Source organism: Ranitomeya imitator, chromosome 3, assembly GCF_032444005.1.
Source record: "Ranitomeya imitator isolate aRanImi1 chromosome 3, aRanImi1.pri, whole genome shotgun sequence".
NCBI classification, from domain to species: domain Eukaryota; kingdom Metazoa; phylum Chordata; class Amphibia; order Anura; family Dendrobatidae; genus Ranitomeya; species Ranitomeya imitator.
In genome coordinates this window covers 248,925,533-248,931,751 of record NC_091284.1, presented here as the reverse complement: position 1 = coordinate 248,931,751, position 6,219 = coordinate 248,925,533, and the positions used below count along the sequence as shown (strand labels likewise).

Sequence of the window (6,219 nt, the reverse complement as noted above, 5' to 3'; positions counted from 1 at the left end):
TCACTGCAGTGACCAGTTTTTACATACAGGATCAGACTGGCCATTCAGTTTTCCATGGGATTTGTGAAGCCTAAGTGTTCTCACTGGTGTTCTTTTTTATGGTATTGTTTCATCACAGCCATGCTCTAAATATATATACATTACATGGTAACGTGTGATCCAACAGCTACGTTTTACCTAGGGGCTTTTTATGTGCAGTTAAGGACGATGTAACAAGGACATAATTGACTTTGTCAACTTCAACAAATATTTTTCTAGAATACCTTCCAAAACACAGCTATGGGATTCTGAAAAAGACCGCGTGAAACTGAAGCCATCCAAGTATTTTAAAAGGTCAGAGCTTATGTTATAAAACTACACTAACAAATTAGTGCAAAATATCCAAGTGTTACTGTGCTGTTTGCCATTGTTATCATACCACCAAAGCACTGGAGTCAAGATGTTATGTCTCTAACTCTGGGCAAAAAAAAACAAACAACGACTGGTATTAAAGGACAGAAGCTTCAATATTTGATAGCTGAGGCTAAACATGTAAGGGTTAGTTAGATTAAAACATATTAGAAGCGTCTAGCCACTCAGGAGCCCGTCCTTTATATAGAATTGATAGTACTTTCCATGTACTGTTACCACTGATGAATGGGGTTATTTATGAACAAATGCACCTTCCCCTGGGGATAATAGCTGATTGCAGGGGCTTTCTGAAATCGGGCCAACTTCAATTCAAAAAGCGATTGTCTTGATGAGTCAACCTCTTTAAGTCATTCTGTTTCCAGACCAGCCCTTACCAAAGTAGTGACCGAGATCTCCAGTGTTTTGAAGCAATCTAAGGTTGTCTTCACAGATTAGTTGCATAATATCCTGCGACTGACCTATTCATTTAAATGTGGCTTTCCGAAATCCATGTGTTTGTAGCCTGAACACTTTAATCTGAATGTATACATAAATGAACATCAGCCTAAATAACTTCAAAGAAAAGGCGACTCAACCAAATAGCCAAAATAGGAGAAGCATAAGTCAAATAGTAGCCAATAAATTATTCAAAACTAATATAAACTTTATTGAAACATAAGATCATACAGTTACCATATAGATAAGTGACAAATTGTACGCCCCCTGAGGAAGCGATAACTATCAAACGCGAAACGCGCGTTGGGGTCGCTGACCGGGATCCAGACGGGACCTCTACTTCATCCCACATGGGTAATTAACTCTTTCTGCACTTTTTCCATTGCATGCACATGAATGTACGGCCATCGCTACAGCACTTATTTATATGTGTATACTAGTACATTTGGCTGATTGGAGACTAGGTAATACTCTTATGTGTATGTACTGGCAGTATACCTACTGCATATTTTGAGACTACCTGTCTCGGTCTGTGATTCATGGTCTCTTCTGTACCTGGATTTAGTCACAATTTGTCACTTTTATCTATATGGTAACTGTATGATCTTATGTTTTCAATAAAGTTTATATTAGTTTTGTATAATTTATTGGCTACTTTTTGACTTATAGTTCTCCTATTTTGGTTAATCTGAATGTAGTTGTATCTCTAGTTCTCACACCACTTTCATTAGTAATTTTGTCCCAAATAGCAGCATGCACCAGTCATGGTTAATACTTTTTCTAGGTTTCACACTCTCTAGCACAGTACCATCACATTTCACTCATGAATTTCTGCAACTAATCTGCTGCAGCAGTACAGATAGTGTAAGCAAACTGTATTCATTACTCTGTGAAGACATGTCCTGAAGCAGCTGTGCAGCAAATAAGTCGCTCTCGGTATATACTAAAGGGGTTGCCCACTACTAGGACAACCCCTTCTTGATCAAAATGTTTGGCCCTGATAATATAATAGTATGTACCAGGTGTCCTAAAACTACGGCTCGCGGGCCACATGCGGCCCGCCGAGGACATTTATCTGGCCCCTGGGCCCAGCTGACATTGAACTTCATTACAGTTCAATGCCGGCAGGTCCTTTAATCGCGGGCAGATCGACGAGGCGGTGAGGAAAGGCGATGTGCGGCCCTCCATATGCAGCATAGACGACGTGATTCTCATCACGCCACCTGTGCGGCCTGATGACATCACACTGCCTGTGCCAGAAGACAGAGTCGAGCGGGCACTTCTTCAGAGCAGCAAGGGACATAGGTAAGTACTGGTGTTTTTTTTTTTTTTTTTTAATGTCAGGTCTGGTCTATCATGCCAATTGGGGACCTATGCTGCTTATTAGGGACATTTACCTGCCTGTTGGGGACCTTTACCAGCCTATTGGGGATCTATACTACCTATTGGGGACATTTTCCTGCCTATTGGGGGCATTTACCTGCCTATCTGGGACCTATACTTCCTATAGGGGACATTTACCTGCCTATTGGGGACCATTGCTGCCTATTGGGGACATTTACCTGTTGGGGACCTATGCTGCCTATTTGCGACCAATGCTGCCTATTGGGGACATTTAACTGCCTATTGGGGACCTATGCTACCTATTGGGGACATTGACATGCCTATTGGGGACATTTACCTGCCTATTGGGGACATTTACCTGCCCGTTGGGGACATTTACCTGCCTTTTGGGGAGTCTCGCACCACTCCAGTCTGAGCCTGAGGTAAAAGTGGAGTTCCACCAATATGGGCACTGGTGAGGCTGAAAGGATTTGGACTGACAAGGCTGCATTGATGGGCACTGATCAGATTGCATTGATGGGCAGTGCAGTCTGTATGTCTCTGTGTGGGCAATTTTATTGCTTTTGTAGTGCTGTATATATATTGGTATTGTACTAATAGCAATTTTGAATCCCTAGGAAACCATGATATCAAGAAAGAGATCAATTGCTTAACTTGTTACGACTAGCAGTGACAAATATGGAACCGGACATTGACCATCTCATTAGCCAAAAGCAGGCGCATAGTTCCCATTGAAATACAAGTAAGATTGTTGATTTAACCCCTTAGCGACCGCCGATACGCCTTTTAACGGCGGCCGCTAAGGGTACTTAAACCACAGCGCCGTTAATTAACGGCGCTGTGGAAAAAGTGAATGGCGCCCCCCAGAGTCGGATTTTCTCCGGAGTCTCGGCTGCCGGTGGTAGCAGAGACCCCAGAGAACATGATTCGGGGGGTTTTGTACCGACCCCGCATTTGCGATCGCCGGTAATTAACCGTTTACCGGCGATCGCAAAAAATAACAAAAAAACGCAATCTCTTTTTAATTTCTCTGTCCTCTGATGTGATCGCACATCAGAGGACAGAGAAAGGGGGTCCCAGATAGGTGAGTATCGGAGGGCTATCTCCCCCGGTGCTCCTCGTGGCTCCCGGTGGGCGCCGCCATCTTCAAAATGGCGGGCGCATGTGCAGTGCACCCGCCGGCCGGCCCCGGGAGAATCTTTGGGGTCTCGGCTGCCGGGGGTAGCCGAGACCCCAAAGAGCATGATCGGGGTCGATTTTACCCACCCCTGTTTTGCGATCGCCGGTAATTAACTGTTTACCGGCGACCGCAAAAAAAAAAAAAAGCAAAGTGTAATTCTCTGTCCTCTGATGTGTTCGCACATCAGAGGACAGAGAAATAGGGGGATTCGGGGACCCTATCATACTTGCCGGTGTCCCTGGGTCCTCCTGCTGCTCCTCCTGGCCGCCGGCATCTTCTGGGCAAAAGAAAATGGCGGGCGCATGCGCAGTGCGCCCACCATCTGTCTCCATCTGCCGGCCGGCAGGAGAAGAGCAGTTGGGGTTAGGGCTAGGGCTGGGGCTAGGGTTAGGGTTAGGGCTAAATTTAGGGTTGGGGCTAAATTTGGGGTTGGGGCTAAATTTAGGGTTAGGGTTGGGGCTAAATTTAGGGTTAGGGTTGGCGCTAAATTTAGGGTTAGGCTTCTTTCACACTAACGTCGGTACAGGGCCGTCGCAATGCATCGGCCCGACATACCGACGCACGTTGTGAAAATTGTGCACAACGTGGGCAGCGGATGTAGTTTTTCAACGCATCCACTGCCCAATCTATGTCCTGGGGAGGAGGGGGCGGAGTTACGGCCACGCATGCGCGGTCAGAAATGGCGGATGCGACGTACAAAAAAACGTTACATTGAACCTTTTTTGTGCTGACGGTACGCCAAAACACTGATCCAGTGCACGACGGACGCGACATGTGGCCATCCGTCACGATCCGTCGGCAATACAAGTCTATGGGCAAAAAACGCATCCTGCGGGCACATTTGCAGGATCCGTTTCTTGTCCAAAACGACGGATTGCGACAGATGCCAAACGACGCAAGTGTGAAAGTAGCCTTAGGGTTAGGGTTGGGGCTAAAGTTAGGGCTAGGGTTGGGGCTAAGGTTAGGGTTAGAGTTGGGATTAGGGTTAGGGTTTGGATTAGGGTTGGTATTAGGGTTAGGGTTGGCATTAGGGTTAGGTTTGGGATTAGGGTTAAGGTTAGGGTTGTGATTGGGGGTGTATTGGGATTAGGGTTAGGTTTGAGCTTAGGGTTGAGATTAGGATGAGGGGTGTGTTGGATTTAGGGTTTTGATTAGGGTTATGGTTAGGGTTGACATTAGGGTTGTTTTGGGGTAAGGGTTGTGATTATCGTTAGGGTTAGTGATTAGGATTATGGATCAGGTTGGGATTAGGGTTAGGGGTGTGTTGGGGTTAAGGTTGGAGCTAGAATTGGGGGGGTTTCCACTGTTTATGTACATCAGGGGGTCTCCAAACACGACAGCCAATTTTGCGCTCAAAAAGTTAAATGGTGCTCCCTCCCTTCTGAGCTCTGCCGTGCGCCCAAACAGTGGGTTACCCCCACATATGGGGCATCAGCGTACTCGGGATAAATTGGACAACAACTTCTGGGGTCCAATTTCTCCTGTTACCCTTGTGAAAATAAAAACTTGGGGGCTACAATATCTTTTTTGTGGAAAAAAAAATATTTTTTATTTTCACGACTCTGCATTCTAAACTTCTGTGAAGCACTTGGGCATTCAAAGTTCTCACCACACATCTAGATAAGTTCCTTGGGGGGTCTAGTTTCCAAAATGGTGTCACTTGTGGGGGGTTTCTACTGTTTGGAGAGCCCCTGATGTGCCTAAACGCGACATGGCGTCCAATCTCAATTCCAGCCAATTCTGCATTGAGTCAAACGGTGCTCCTTCACTTCCAAGTTCTGCGGTGCGCCAAAACAGTGGTTTACCCCCACATATGGGGTATTGGCGTATTCAGGAGAAATTGCATAACAAAATTTATGGTTACATTTCTGTTTTTACACATGTGAAAATAAAAAAAAATGGTTCTGAATCAAGATGTTTGCAAAAAAAAAGTTAAATGTTAATTTTTTTCCTTCCACATTGTTTCAGTTCCTGTGAAGCATGTAAAGGGTTAATAAACTTCTTGAATGTGGTTTTGAGAACCTTGAGGGGTGTAGTTTTTAGAATGGTGTCACACTTCGTTATTTTCTATCATATAGACCCCTCAAAATGACTTCAAATGTGATGTGGTCCCTAAAAAAAAATGGTGTTGTAAAAATGAGAAATTGCTGGTCAACTTTTAACCCTTATAACTCCCTAACAAAAAATATTTTTTTTTCCAAAATTGTGCTGATGTAAAGTAGACATGTGGGAAATGTTATTTATTAACTATTTTTCATGACATATCTCTCTGATTTAAGGGCATAAAAATACAAAGTTTGAAAATTGCAACATTTTAAACATTTTCGCCAGATTTCTGTTTTTTTCATAAATAATCGCAAGTAATATCGAAGAAATGTTACCACTAATATGAAGTACAATATGTCACGAAAAAAAACAATCTTAGAATCAGCGGGATCCGTTGAAGCGTTCCAGAGTTATAACCTCATAAAGTGACAGTGGTCAGAATTGTAAAAATTGGCTCGGTCATTAAGTACCAAATTGGCTCTGTCACTAAAGGGTTAACTTTACTTGTTTATTTACTGTATTTGTTTCTGTTTTGGTTTTTTTTACTTCAAAAATATATGCAGTGTGCATAGGAATGTGTTGATTGTTTTTTTTTTTTTTAAACTATATTCCGGCCCTCCAATGGTCTGTTTAACTGTGAACTGGCCCCCTGTTTAAAAAGTTTGAGGACCCCTGGTCTATACTCGCCTCCCATGCCAGCACGATTCCCGTGTTGTTGGCACTCGCTCTCCCTTGGGCTCTCGTGTAGTTGTGTGACACGTAACACTGGTGCCCAATCAGTGCTGGTATCACTGTCCCTTCCT

At 44.0% G+C, this 6,219-nt stretch overlaps 1 protein-coding gene across 1 annotated transcript in view; it reads left to right on the top strand.

Moving 5' to 3' along the window:
• The window catches only part of AMPD2 (adenosine monophosphate deaminase 2), a 285,686-nt gene that overhangs the window by 87,861 nt on the left and 191,606 nt on the right, over positions 1-6,219 (top strand). The window lies entirely within an intron of this gene.